Genomic DNA, 15,879 nt, shown 5'->3' on the forward strand with positions numbered 1-15,879 from the left:
CATTGCTTACCTAGATCATGATTGGGTCTTGACAGTACATTGCCAAAGGAGGAAGAGGGTTTATTGCCATAGATGCTGTACTGACTCCCTTTAAACAGAAAAGATAAAATTCTTCAGTCTCTATAGAGGTACAAGTCTACAAATCTCCAAAGACTTGGACGTTCAGAGAAGTCTGTCTGTCTGTTTCGTCAAACCAAATTGATCAGTAAGTCAATCCAAGAACCTTCTAGACTTTTGTTAAGTTACTTATATATTCTCTCATCGGGCTTCACATTACTTGCCTATCAAATTATCTCAACCTGTAATCCTATAATGAATCATTTAGTTATTGACATGTAATGCATGTGACTATTATATCTCCACTGAATATCAGGAAACACTTCCTAACTGCTAGAGCCGCAATAGAGGATTTTCACCTAAAGTTAGTTTTTAAGCCCATAGGAGCACATTAAACATGTTTTAATGCGTTTCTATCGGCTTTTTTAAATCACTTAGCGACAAAATCACTTAGCAGCAATTTTTGCTGCACCGATTAACATCGCTAAGCGACGCACCACTGTATTTAAATATTATCCCTTCCTTTACAGCATTAGATGAGGCATAGGATTCCCCTGGAGTTGCATATTCATTTTGGGAACAAGTTGGGTTACCTCAGCCAGCATTGCTTACCTAGATCATGATTGGGTCTTGACAGTACATTGCCAAAGGAGGAAGAGGGTTTATTGCCATAGATGCTGTACTGACTCCCTTTAAACAGAAAAGATAAAATTCTTCAGTCTCTATAGAGGTACAAGTCTACAAATCTCCAAAGACTTGGACGTTCAGAGAAGTCTGCCTGTCCGTTTCGTCAAACCAAATTGATCAGTAAGTCAATCCAAGAACCTTCTAGACTTTTGTTAAGTTACTTATATATTCTCTCATCGGGCTTCACATTACTTGCCTATCAAAGTATCTCAACCTGTAATCCTATAATGAATCATTTAGTTATTGACATGTAATGCATGTGACTATTATATCTCCACTGAATATCAGGAAACACTTCCTAACTGCTAGAGCCGCAATAGAGGATTTTCACCTAAAGTTAGTTTTTAAGCCCATAGGAGCACATTAAACGTGTTTTAATGCGTTTCTATCGGCTTTTTTAAATCACTTAGCGACGAAATCACTTAGCAGCAATTTTTGCTGCACCGATTAACATCGCTAAGCGACGCACCACTGTATTTAAATATTATCTCTTCCTTTACAGCATTAGATGAGGCATAGGATTCCCCTGAAGCTGCATATTCATTTTGGGAACAACGTGGGTTAGCTCAGCGGGCATTGCTTACCTAGCTCATGATTGGGTCTTGACGGTACATTGCCAAAGGAGGAAGAGGGTTTATTGCCATGGACGCTGTACAGACTCCCTTTAAATAGAAAAGATAAAATACTTCAGTCTCTATAGAGGTACAAGTCTACAAATCTCCAAAGACTTGGACGTTCGGAGAGGTCTGTCTCTCCGTTTCGTCAAACCAAATTGATCAGTAAGTCCATCCATGAAGCTTCTAGAGTTTTCTTAAGTTACTTGTGTATTCTCTCATCGGGCTTCACATTACTTGCCTATCAAAGTATCTCAACCTGTAATCCTATAATGAATCATTTAGTTATTGACATATAATGCATGTGACTATTATATCTCCATTGAATATCAGGAAACACTTCCTAACTGCTAGAGCCGCAATGGAGGATTTTCGCTTAAAGTTAGTTTTTAAGCCCATAGGAGCACACTAAACGTGTTTTAATGCGTTTCTATGGGATTTTTAATATTGCTTAGTGATGAAATCGCTTAGCAGCAATTTGTGCTGCACAGCTTTTTAATATGGCTTAGTGATGAAATCGCTTAGCAGCAATTTTTGCTGCACGGGTTAACATCGCTAAGCGAGGCGCCACTGTATTTGAATAGTACCTCTTCCTTTACAGCTTTAGATGCAGCATAGGATTCCCCTGGAGCTGCATATTCATTTTGGGAACAACTTGGGTTACCTCAGCCAGCATTGCTTACCTAGATCATGATTGGGTCTTGACAGTACATTGCCAAAGGAGGAAGAGGGTTTATTGCCATAGATGCTGTACTGACTCCCTTTAAACAGAAAAGATAAAATTCTTCAGTCTCTATAGAGGTACAAGTCTACAAATCTCCAAAGACTTGGACGTTCAGAGAAGTCTGTCTGTCCGTTTCGTCAAACCAAATAGATCAGTAAGTCAATCCAAGAACCTTCTAGACTTTTGTTAAGTTACTTATATATTCTCTCATCGGGCTTCACATTACTTGCCTATCAAAGTATCTCAACCTGTAATGAATCATTTAGTTATTGACATGTAATGCATGTGACTATTATATCTCCACTGAATATCAGGAAACACTTCCTAACTGCTAGAGCTGCAATAGAGGATTTTCACCTAAAGTTAGTTTTTAAGCCCATAGGAGCACATTAAACGTGTTTTAATGCGTTTCTATCGGCTTTTTTAAATCACTTAGCGACAAAATGGAGGATTTTCGCCTAAAGTTAGTTTTTAAGCCCATAGGAGCACATTTATTCCAAATGCTCCAAAGCCAACCACTGTTATTCTGAGGGATACAAAATCTCAATATCCAAAGTGTGAACAAAGATTGTCAAATTATTATCTATTTGATGAATGTCTGTATCCCACCCAGGAATTTTATATGCAGTCCTGATAATACCTGGAGAGAATTCAACAAATTATTTAGCAGCTTGCTCTTATAAATCAAAGGGCATCAAGGAGATATAAAAACCTCTAACGACAGAAATGATAAAAGTCTCTTGAATAATGTTAACATGCACAGTTTACAAATTTACAATTTTCTCCTTTAAATGCAGACAAAGAATCAAGGGATACTGTCACTAATTATTATGTAACACGTTTTAATTTATGAAATATACAATATAATTATACAATATAATTTTTACATCCTTCATAGTAGCCATCTTAATGATAAGCCTGTTAACATCACCTCTTTTTCTGACTGAGGGGGAAGTGTTATTGATTCTACCATTGTGCATATTGGCTTGATTACATATACTGTACTAATAGTTTTTAAATATATTTATATCTGGAAAGTGATCACACAATCCAGTTAGTTTGCTGTGATTTCTGAGATATTTCTATCACAAAAGGATTTTATCAAGATCAACTCTAGTCCTCTTAAGAGAAGTAGATGGTTGGAAATTGCCACAATTTGGCAAAGGTGTGCATTACCCACAAAATTCTATATCATCTGCGTCTGGCCAACTATATGATAATTAAGATACAATTAAATAATTGAAAGCACATAAACATGAAAAACTATCTTAGGTAGAAGAATTTGGTCCCTAAAAACTACAAGTCTAACAACTCACAAACACTGCAATGTCAGAAAATGTTCAGACAGACCACTTAGTCCAATAAATGAAATGAATTACTGGGTCCTCTAGAAATATTCAAGAAGTCTTAAAAGACTCCATTTCTGCCCCCTGCCCCAACTATCAATTACTTTTTTTGTTATCCCTGTGTTTTCTTCTGAAATTTCCCAATGTCCCACCTGTGTTCTGTCACAAAAGGCTATAGAACATTACCTTTCCCTTTACAACAGTAGACCAAACCAGGAAAGCTGCAGCGATGGTTGGCGATGTATTCATTGGCCATACATTTGTGCTTGCATGCACCAAGACACGGAGGTCCTGTGTAGATCGGTCTTTGGCTGACTTTACCTTTAAAAAAAGAAGAAGACCTCCGTAAGCAAGGGGAGGGCACGAAAACACTGATAGGGGCCATTTCGGGTCATGCGGCGGCCGTTTTGGAGCCGCCGATCAGCTGTTCGGCGGCTCCAAAATGGCCGCCGGAGGCCCCAATCGTCACAAAGCGAGTGCGGCGATTGGGGCTGATCCGTATAGCGATCCCCAAAAAGGGATCGCTATACGGATTCTTCGTTAAACGGTGCGCTCGTTAAGCGAGGCACCACTGTATCTAGAAGACTGTTTCTCTCTTTGTGAGCCTGCCTAGGCTTTAAGAACATTAAGCGAGGGCTTTCTCGTGGTGGAGAAGCAGGAGAGGGCCTTTAATGGATTGTAGTGCCTTTCTGCTTTGAATGTATTTTGACGCAGCGTGTGTCTTTTAATAGGTTACTTGTTCGATCCTTTTTTGTATTCATAATCTCACCAAGGTTTAGCTTTAAATACTGTCTTTTAATGGCATAAGCCACCCTGAGTCCTTTTTGAAATATTTTAATTTGATTGATTGATTGATTGATTGATTGATTGATTGATTGATTGATTGATTGATTGATTGATTGATTGATTGATTGATTCATTCATTCATTCATTCATTCATTCATTCATTCATTCATTGACTGATTGACTGATTGATTGATTAAAGGATAGCAATCTTTAAGTTGCCACAATGTTTTGTCTTCTTTATTTTTATTTCGTTTTCATTCAAAGGTATTGACACGTAATGCATGCGACTATTACATCTCCATTGAATATCAGGAAAAAGGTCCTAACCATTAGAGTAATAAGACAGTGAACCCAATTAACCTAAGAGGTGGTGAGTATTCCAATTTTTGAGACATTCAAGAGAAACTTTGACAATCGCCTGACAGATATCCTTTAATTTGTATTCCTGCATTGAGCAGGGGGTTGGACTTGATGGCCTTATACGCCCCTCCAAACTTCATTATTCTATGATTCTATTATTAGCAGCAGTAGAGAAATGCAGGGCATAGCTGGATATTCTTCATGTCACATATTCTCTGGATGAATATCATTGTTTTACCTTTCAATTTAAAAGGGTGGCAGAGGAAACCAGGTAAAGGTCAGGTGGTCCCCAAAGGACACACATTTATGGTTTGTACCCAAATTATATGATTCTACCAAGTCCTGAATTAATCTGATTTCAATCAGTGTGGATGATTTACAGATCAGATCAAATCAGTCTGAATGGAATCCAAATCAGTCTAAAACCACTTTAGTCCTATAATCTGCTTCACAAAATGTGAAACAACACACACAGACACACACACACACAAACACACACACACACACACACACACACACACACACACACACACACACACACACACACACCCACCAATTCATTTATTCCAACTGCTCCAAAGTAAACCACTGTTATTCTGGGAGATACAAAATTGTGGCTCCATTACCTCTTCCTTGTTGGCAACAGTAGACAAAGCCACGAACTTTGCAGGCTGTCTGTGCATGAACGTATTCACCAACATCTTGGGTGAACCAGCACCACCAGAGAAAGGGGACGGATAAACCACTGCAGAGTATTTCTTCAAGAATACACTGCAGAGTACTTTATACCCATAAAAGCCTTGGCAGATTGGTATGAATCACAATGGACTTGGTAGTGTACCTCGTTACTTTTAAAAAAGAAAGAACCCTTCAGCAACAGCAGTAATCTTTCTCATTCTACATGGGGGGAAAACCAAAGATAATTCCATTTACAAGGCTTTGTAACTAATTTCAAAAATCTACAAATGGGTGTTCCTCCTCAATAGCATCAATAGAAAGCCCTGTCTGTCTACTTCTTTGGTGAACATATAACGTCCACAAGTTCATCCAGAGCGTGTCTATTCCTGAAAACCTAAGAATTTGTAGGGGCATCCATTTAACTTCCTGTTATGGGAAATTTCTAATCTGGTCTGTATCTCACCAACAGTCCTTCAGTAAAATATGTGTGTTCTGATACATTAATTCCATCTGATTATTACCTCTTCAGAAAAAGTGAGGACAGGACAGAATGTCCCTGAAGCCTGTGCCATCAATGCTTACTAGACATGGGGCTGACTCAACATTTTGGCAAGTCGACCCGCTCGGTGAGTCATTCAAAGACACCCCCACCCCCAACCACGCAGCCACCAGCACACACCCCCACTAGCATCCCCCCACTGCCATGCTGCCGCCATTAAGGCAGGCTAAGGGAATCCAGGCTGCCCTTGGCAAAGATGGCGGCTGCAGTTTCCCTACCCTAGTGAAGCCACAGCCACCATCTTTGCAAAGGGCAGCCAGTCTCTCTTTTTACACGCCGTGGCTGTGGAGGACAGATGGAGACCTCGACGGCGACAGCAGCGATTACGGTAAGGGGGTTCGGTGGGGGTGGCTTCTGATCAGCTGATTGGTGGCTGGATAGCAGAATGGTTTTTTGGGGGGGGTTACAAAGGGATGAATAACATGGGGAAATATTCACCTCTTTGTATTTGTGAGGGTCCTTGGAACCCATGAATAGGAAGGGACGAATATTTAACGAATTGTCTATTTTCAATGAAAAAGCCGATCTGTTTTTATATTTGCCTCCATCTCTACTGTTTACTTGGAGTGGTGACTGGAGCCGAAGGATCTTTAGCAAAAGGAGAATATGGCCTTGCAGATGACAGACCGTTGCTGTGTATATGTCCTTTAAATAAGGAATGAAATGAATTCAGTCTTCCAAAAGTATACTTTGAAATATTCACAGGACACCAACTTTCAGAAAATTTCTCCAAGGATCTAAATTCATTCAATTTATGTGTAAAGGTCAAAGGTAAAGACTACAAATTGGGACAAATAAAAAATGGTGATTCGTTTTGATCCATTATTCATCAAGGTTAACGGATCAATGAATATACATTTACAAGTATTCTTTGACTAATCGAACAATTTGTTTAAATCCAGCATATCCTGCACGAGAATGCGAGGTTCACTAACAGTTGAGACCAACCATGTTATGTTTAAAATGATTTAACAAAGTTAAACTGAGCAGTATATCAGACTCCCGCTGTCACATAAAGACTTGTGGGACACTTTGATGCCCTCTTACCTATGAAGAATGTGGGGCATGAGAAAAACCTGATGAGAAATCACCTACCTTCTAGAATAGTGGCTTCCAACCTTGGGTCCCCAGATGGTCTTAGACCAAAACTCCTTCACCACTAGCTGTGCCTGCCAGGATTTCCAAGAGTTGTAGTTCAAGACCATCCAAGGTTGAGAACCACTAGAACATTGCATGCATCTGTATATGATCTTTGCGTTCACAACTGGAAATAAAGCCATGATGGGATTCTGTGTCCCTGAATGCATACATTCTAAGACCCACTTGGTTTGCATCAATTCTAGTGCTGCTTACCTGGAGACTGGACAGGAGATGAAGGACCTGTCCCAAAAACATTGTATGGCCTTGCAAATGAGAGCTCATCTCCATGATGACCGTACATATGCCCTTTTAATTTAAATAAATAAATAAATAAATAAATAAATAAATAAATAAATAAATAAATAAATAAATAAATAAATAGTTCATTCCTTTAAAGGTATACTAAATATTCACAAGACGTTGGCTTTTCGAAAACCTGTTCAATGACCCAAACTGATCAGTCGCATGTTTATCCATGGGAGTTCTGGAACTTTCTGAAGGTACTCATACCTTCCCTTTTTGTGCTTCATAGTGTTTCCACCTACCGCCTCAAACATGGACACCCCTTCCAATAAAAACAATTCAGCCAATATTAACATTACCATTAAAGGGGGATATAAAGAGCAACATGCACCCCAAACAAAAACAAGGGGGGGGATCTAAAAATAGATCAGAATATTGTCTTTTTTCCACCTCCTCAGAAGTAAAGTATTTTGGCTCTTGAAAACTATGACTATTTAGTGGTGGTTATGGTGATGTGTCGTCGAGTTAATGTCGACATACGACAACCCTTTGCAGGATTGTCTAGAGAGAGAGTACACAGAAGTAGTTTCCAATTCCCTTCTTCTGGGGATAACCTAGGATAGCGCAAGTTGCCCAAAGCTACACAGGCTGGCTCTTCTCCCAGGAGGTATAGTGAGGATAGGCAAATAGATTTCCTTCCTCCCCATACATCTCACCTTGATACTTTCCCATCCTCTCTTTACCATTCTGCATCCTATTCGAAAAATCTTTAAAGAAATCAGCTTCGTTCTGGAACCTTGCATGCATCTTTATATTATCTTTGCACTCACCACTGGGAATTAAGTCACAATAGGATGCCATGCCCTGGAACCCACGCATTCGTTGCCAGCACAACTTGGTCTGCACCCTCTCTCGCACTGCTTACCTGGAGAGTGGAAGGGAGATGAAGGATCTTTCCCAAAAGCATAGTATGGCCTTGCAAACGGGAGATTGTCACCATGATATCTGTCCATATGCCCTTTAAATAGAAATGACAAAAGAATTCAGACTCTCGAGAGTATGTTTCTAAATAGAGATGGGCATAAACTGCAGTTCAGCAGTTCGGCACCCATTCAGAGGCCGCGGCGTGGCTTCCCAGCAGATCCAGTGGTTTAAAAGGCATCCCATGCTATGTTTTCCTAAGGGTGTGTGTGTGTGTGTGTTTTTGTGTGTGTGTGTGTGTGTGTGTGTGTGTGTGTGTGTGTGTGTGTGTGTGTGTGTGTGTGTGTGTGTGCAACAAAAAAAGCTATATCATGTTTAATCAGAATAAGTCCATTGACCTGGAGAACTCAAACCCTAATAAATATACTGAAGAGTCCATGAAATGATTTGGAGAAATGAAATCCCAGAGTCAACAGTTTCACAAAGCCTTTTATCTTAACATCACACAGTCCATTTCACAAATTGTTGATTAAATCAATGTTTTTCATTACCAGATTTATCTTGGACAGCAATGTACTGAGTCAGATTTTAAAACCAGGTTGATTTTTTTTCTCAATTTGAGAGATTTTTCAATACTACTCATCCTCTTCGTTTCTCTCTGTCGCGATTCTCGTCTGCAGATTTTATGCTGAACAGCTTTCCTTTACAGATACTTGTAAAAATGTGATTCCCCTCTTAAAACGACATAACATAACATAGGCATCCTTCAGTCTCAAGAGACTATGGTATCGTGCTCTGCATGGAGGACTTGGAACAGCATCTAGTGTGGCTGAGAAGGCCAATTCGAGAGTGACAATCCCTTCCACACTTAGGACAAATACAATCTGTACCCCGTCCAGCTCCCTGACTTTGCTGCTTTCGTGACTGCCTCTTTGCCTCAGCCTGCTGGACAAGCGTCTCTTCAAATTGGGAGAGGCTGTGATGCACCGCATGCCTCCAGGCTGAACGCTCAGATGTTAGGGTTTCCCATCTGTTGAGGTCCATTCCTAAGGCCTTCAGATCCCGCTTGCAGATCTCCTTGTATCGCAGCTGTGGTCTCCCTCTGGGGCGAATCCCCTGCCAAATTCTCCATACAGGAAAACTTTTGTAATCCGACCATCAGCCATTCTCACGACGTGCCCAATCCAACGTAGACGTCGCTGCTTCAGTAGTGTATACATGCTAAAAATTCCAGCTCGTTCTAGTACTACTCTATTTGGAACTTTGTCCTGCCAGATGATACCAAAAATGTGTCAGAGGCAACGCATATGGAACGTGTTCAGCTTTCTCTCCTGCCTTGCATGAAGGGTCCAGGACTCATTGCAGTACAGGAGTGTGCTCAGGACACAGGCTCTATAGACCTGTATCTTGGTGTATGCTGTCAGCATCTTATTGAGCCATACTCTTTTTGTGAGTCTTGAGAACATGGTAGCTGCTTTGCTAATGCGTCTATCCAGCTCGACATCTAAGGAAAGAGCGTCAGAGATCGTTGAGCCAAGGTACACAAATTCATGGACAACCTCCCAATTCTTGCATGGAGATAGTAATAGAGGGAGGTGAGTCCACGCCCTGGCCCATGACTTGTGTTTTTTTCAGGCTGATAGTTAATCCAAAGTCTTGGCAGGCCTTGCTAAAACGATTCATGAGTTGTTGGAGGTCTTCGGCAGAGTGGGCAACAATGGCTGCATCGTCTGCGAAGAGGAAGTCCCGCATGCATTTCAGCTAAACTTTGGTCTTTGCTCTCAATCTAGAGAGATTAAGGAGCTTTCCATCTGATCTAGTCCGGAGATAGACACCTTCTGTTGCAGTTCCAAAGGCATGCTTCAGCATGACAGGAAAAAAGATCTCAAACAGGTTCACTGCAAGGATACAGCCCTGTTTCACTCTGCTTCGGATGTCAAAGGGATCTGATGTTGAGCCATCAAAAACTACAGTGCCCTTCATTCCCTCATGAAAGGACGTAATGATGCTAAGGAGTCGAGGAGGACATCTAATCTTAGGAAGTATTTTAAAAAGGCCATCCCTGCTAACCAAGTCAAATGCTTTTGGAAGGTCTATGAAGGCCACTAAGAGCGGCTGTTGTTGTTCCCTGCATTTCTCCTGCAACTGTCTGAGGGAGAATACCATGTCAGTGGTGGATCTGTTTGCTTGGAATCCCCACTGTGATTCTGGATAGACTCTGTCTGCAAGCACCTGGAGCCTCTTCAGCACAACACGGGCAAGCAGCTTCCCTACAACGCTAAGAAGAGAGATGCCATGGTAGTTATTGCAGTCACCCCTGTCTCCTTTGTTCTTATACAATGTGACAATGTTTGCATCCTTCATGTCCTGTGGTACTCTACCTTCGCTCCAGCAAAGATGAAAGATTTCATACAGTTCAGTGGTGATGATCTCTTTGCAGCACTTCAGCACTTCAACAGGGATGTTATCCTTTCCAGGTGCCTTGCCAGAGGCAAGGAAATCCAAGGCCGCTTTTATTTCTGCTAAGGTTGGTTCACTGTCCAAATCTTCCAGGACAGGGAGGCACTCAATGTTATTCAGTGCTTCTTCGTTTACTACACTCTCTGTGGAATATAGCTCAGAGTAGTGCTGCACCCAGCGTTCCATCTGCTGTGCTCGGTCCTGGATGATCACACCAGTAGCAGACTTCAAGGGAGCAGATTTCTTCTGTATTGGACCTAAAGCCTACTTGATACCGTCATACATTCCCTTGATGTTACCTGTGTCTGCTGCTAACTGTATCTGAGAGCAGAGCTGAAGCCAATAATCGTTGGAACATCTCCTGCCAGTCTGTTGGACTTTGCTATGAGCAACTCGAAGAGCCTGCAAGTTGTACTCACTAGGACAGGCTTTGTATGCTGCTAGAGCTCTCCTCCTATCCTCGATGGCTGGCATCAGCTCCTCCGAGTGGGCTTCGAACCAGTCGGCTATCTTTTTGGTCTTCTTGCCAAATGTGGACAGGGCAGTGTTATAAACAGCATTCTTAAAATGTTCCCAACGTTCAGGTGCAATTGTCTCAGCTGGGCCTGGAAGGGGTTCCTCAAGCACTTCGGCAAATTTCTTGACTTTTCTTTGATCGCGAGTCTTGCTGATGTCAATACGTGGTCTTCCTTCCTTTTTTGTGTGGTACGGTCTCTTTGTTCGCGATTTTCATTTACTACACACCAGTGAGTGATCAGTATCACAATCAGCACTCTGGTAGCTGCGTGTGATCGTAATGCTAAAGCTTGAACGTCTAGTGAGGATCAAATCGAGCTGATGCAAAACGAAGCTGCTTGACAAATACATAAATGACAATCCTAATGCCACTGGTGTTATTATTATTATTAATACTAATAATTGTGTGCCGTCAAGTCCGTTCTGACTTATGGTGACCCTTTTCAGGATTTTCTAGCTATGGAGTACTCAGAAGTGGTTTACCTTCTCTTCTTCTTGGTTTGCCCTGAGATTACTGCGAAGCTTTCCCAACGTCACACAAGCTGGCTCTTCTCCTGGGGGGTGCAGTGGGGAACTCAACTCCCAACCTCAGCCTAACTCACTGAGCTACCCAGCCAATTATATTTAACTAATACTTAATTACACTGAAGCCACTCCTTCTAATAGGGGTTTAAAGTGTACCCTCCATTAAGAATGAAGAAGGAAACAGTATAAATTAAATTAGAAACAGGGAATTGGATATAAGACCACCCAAACTTAGGAATATATCTTGCAGGTTCGATTCCCATCTTTTCTAGCCGTTAGAAGGGGGGAACCACATTACGTTTGGCCTGCCTTTAGATAGTCACTGAAGAAACAAGCCTTCCTTTTGGTACAGAAACACACTGAACAGGGCTTCAGCTGAAGAACAAGCTTGTTTTTTATTAAGAGCAGAAAGTCAAAACATTGCTGTAATCTCCAGAAGATTTTGAGTGGCTGAGAAAGCATGCACTAAACCATAACACCGCCTATAAATTCTTCAGTCTGATATGAAAGCAACAATTGGTCTTCAATACAGTTGGACTGACGCAGTTTAGGAGTTCCTTGGTACATCATTTTCACTGTGTGTAGTATGTTCCTGATGAACAGAAGGGCACAAGATCAGTAGAAAGATACTCAATCAACTATCTGTCCTTTCTTGAAAAATATAATGTAAGAGACCAGCTGAGTTTCAGCATGAAATTTCATGAAGAAATTGTGTCATTGTTGCTTCCCCTCAAAGCCAAGGTTTGTCTAGTCTGAAAGGAACAGCAGGTCTTTGTCTGATATGGAAGTCAAAACTCAAGGAATATCAAACTACCACGTGCTTTTCCAGGGATCCATTCTCCCATTAATTTTTAGAATTTTCTTTGCATGATTTATTAGTCATCTCTCATGCACCGAGGCTGTTTAGTTCCTAGCATCAACCAAAATGTAACAGCAAATCTGCTGAGATCAATGTGATTAATCTCAATATCCAAAGTGTGAACAAAGATTGTCAAATTATTATCTATTTGATGAATGTCTGTATCCCACCCAGGAATTTTTATCTTTGTAGGTTTTTATTATTTATGCTGTCTTATATATGTTTTCTTTCGTTATTTTTTCCTTGTTAGCCGCCTAGAGTGGTCCTGAGTTGACTAGATAGGCGGGATATATATAAAATAAATAAATAAAATAAATAAATAAATATGTGCAGTCCTGATAATACCTGGAGAGAATTTAACAAATTATTTATCAGATTGCTCTTATAAATCAAAGGCCATTAGGAGATATAAAAACCTCCAACGACAGAAATGAAAAATGTCTCTTGAATAATGTTAACATGCACAGTTTACAAATTTACAATTTTTCCTTTAAATGCAAACAAAAAAAAATCAAGGGATAGTGTGACTAATTATTATGTAAATTATACAATATAATTTTTACATTCTTCATAGCAGCCATCTTAATGATAAGCCTATTAACATCACCTTTTTTTCTGACAGAGGGGGAAGTGTTATTGATTCTACCATTGTGCATATTGGCTTGATTATATATACTGATACAGTAGTTTTTAAGTACAGTATATTAATATCTGGAAAGTGATCACACTGTCCAGTTAGTTTGCTGTGATTTCTGAGATATTCCTGTCACAAACGGATTTTATCAAGGTCAACTCCAGTCCTCTTAAGATAAACAGATATTTGGAAATTGCCACAATTTGGCAACGGTGTGCGTTACCCACAAAATTCTCTATCATCTGCATCTGATATACTACATATTTGCATCCATGCATATTCGTGGTAGGAATATGTGAGCCTGCTTTTACTGCAGAGTTTCTTACCTAGAGTTTTGATGTGTGCTGGATTTGTTTTAGCCAAAAATGATTGTTTCACGGGGGATGAAACAGCATCGGCATAGCTTTTAATGCTCTTTCCTTTAACTGGAAAAGTTAATTAATTAGTTAGTTCGTTAATTCATTCGTTCTATCATTCATTTGTCGTTCATTTGTTCATTCGTTCACTTGTTTGCTTGTTTTTATAGGCTGCCCTTCTCCCAATAAGGGAACCCAAGGCAGCTCACGATAATAAAAAGAATAAAAATACAACATAATAAATTAAATATTTTTTTAAAATAACTATATGCTAATTAAAATACAATTGAATAATTGAAAGAACGTAAACATGAAAATCTATCTTAGGTAGAAGAATTTGGTCCGTAAAAACTACAAGTCTAACAACTCACAAACACTGCAATGTCAGAAAATGTTCAGACAGACCTCTTAGTCCAATAAATGAAATGAATTACTGGGCCTTCAGAAATATTCAAGAAGTCTTAAAAGACTCCATGTCTGCCCCCTGCCCCAACTATCAATTACTTATTATTATTTTTTTGTTATCCCTGTGTTTTCTTCTGAAATTTCCCAATATCCCACCCGTCTTCTTACACAAAAGGCTATAGAACATTACCATTCCGTTTACAACAGTACACCAAACCAGGAAAGCTGCAGCGATGGTTAGCGATGTATTCATTGGCCATACATTTGTGCTTGCATGCACCAAGACACGGAGGTCCTGTGTAGATCGGTCTTTGGCTGACTTTACCTTTAAAAAAAGAAGAAGAAGAAACAAACCTGGTATTTCAGACCTGCTTACAATAGCCTGCACCTTGGCAGAATCTTCAGAATTATGCTGGCTGCCTCCAGCATGCTTCTGAGTATCTGCACCAAGTTCTCCTTTTGAGAAAGTGCAGTCAATATAGAGATCATAGAGAGTCCAGGAGAGGGGAATTTCATTTGTTGTGAATTCTTGTTTTTCCATGGTTCTATTGCTTTCCCCCCGCAACCAGAGAAATTGACCTGAGTGTGTCCATATAGTGGTCAAGCCCTGTTGCCCAAGTATACTGAAGTAGAAGACATGATGCCACCAGCCGGGGGAGATTGCTGGTAATTAAAGAGTTCCTGCTTCAATCCAGGGGTTTATATTACTCACATATCATCTGTTTTATTGTCTGTGAGTTGCGTGAGCCCTGGGATGGACGCTAGAACTCTTTGATCAATGGCAATCTGCAACTGTCAGTAACCTCGTCTCCCTTAGCGCAACATCCTTTGCACAACAGAATTTAGGCCATGACTTTTGAAAAAGTCTTACTTCACATTGGTTTATATCCATCCATTTCCAGGCACAATTCAAAGTGCTGATTTTAACCTAAAAAGCGCTAAATGGCTTGGGTCCAAGCTATCGAGAAGACTGCCTCTCTCTTTCTGAGCCTGCCTGGGCTTTAAGATCATTAAGCGAGGGCTTTCTCATGGTGGAGATGCAGGAGAGGGCCTTCTCTGTGGCATCTCCTAGACATTGGAACTCCCTCCCACTGGAAGCCAGCCTGGCCCCATCTTTTCTATCCTTCTGCAAGCAGATGGAGATCTTTCTCTTCAGACCGGCTTTCTCTGAGTGACTGGCTGCCTGAGTGGGGTTTTAAAATAGACTGTAGTGCCTTATTGTTTTAAATGTGCTTTAGTATTGATTTTATTGCCATTTTTAATATAATACTTGTTTAAATTCTTTTTAAATATTTGTAAACCTATGTTTTTTAGCTTTTAAATATTGTATTTTCAATTATTTCAGCCACCTTGAGTTCTTTTTAAGGAGGAGGCGGGGCTTTGTTGCGGTGCTGCCAGCAACTTCAGAGAAGAGCTCTCTGGAAAAAGCTGGAACCCTCCGGTCCGGGATCCCCCTTTTGAAATGGGGATCAAAGGAGAGTCTAGAAGAAGTCTCTCTGAAGCAGATGGTGAGCAGCAGAAGGAGAAGAAAGGGAGGCAGACCCGGACTTTTTTCTTCTGAAGAAATCACCGTGCACGGACTGGAGCGGGCGCCATTTTTTGGCACTGAGCCGCGAGGAACCCTTTACCGGGGGAGAGGAGAGCAATCAATATAAACTAAAAATATATAACAAGTAAGTAAGCCGAAGCCTCTGATTTATGAAACAGCCTCATTAAGCTGAAATAAGAATGAAAATATTTGGCTGAAAGAATAAATGCAGCGGCGGGTTTATCTTATCAGTCTGACTCAAAAGCGAAACTAAGCTTCTCCAAGTGAACTATTAAAACACCAGGCTGATTCTAAAGCCGAGAGTCTGAGATGGAAAAATAAATCTTATGTTTCTGGAGAAGAATCCCAGACAGCAACACCGTCTGACTGGATTTAAGAGACTTCGGTGGATGCAGTGTGGCTGGGATACGTTACTCTTTGCCTTCTCTGGACTTTGTGAACTATAAATAATAGAATCTGG

General features: G+C 40.5%; 1 long non-coding RNA gene across 1 annotated transcript; it reads right to left on the reverse strand.

The window, feature by feature from the left end:
• Positions 1-4,307: 4,307 nt before the first annotated feature.
• On the reverse strand, positions 4,308-14,915 carry LOC144584871 (uncharacterized). Its single transcript, XR_013539351.1, has 2 exons — positions 13,436-14,915; positions 4,308-12,208 (listed from the first exon to the last, which is right to left on the reverse strand). It is a non-coding gene; the product is annotated as an uncharacterized LOC144584871 (long non-coding RNA).
• Positions 14,916-15,879: the final 964 nt, after the last annotated feature.

This window comes from Pogona vitticeps, chromosome 1 (assembly GCF_051106095.1).
Source record: "Pogona vitticeps strain Pit_001003342236 chromosome 1, PviZW2.1, whole genome shotgun sequence".
Lineage (NCBI taxonomy): Eukaryota > Metazoa > Chordata > Lepidosauria > Squamata > Agamidae > Pogona > Pogona vitticeps.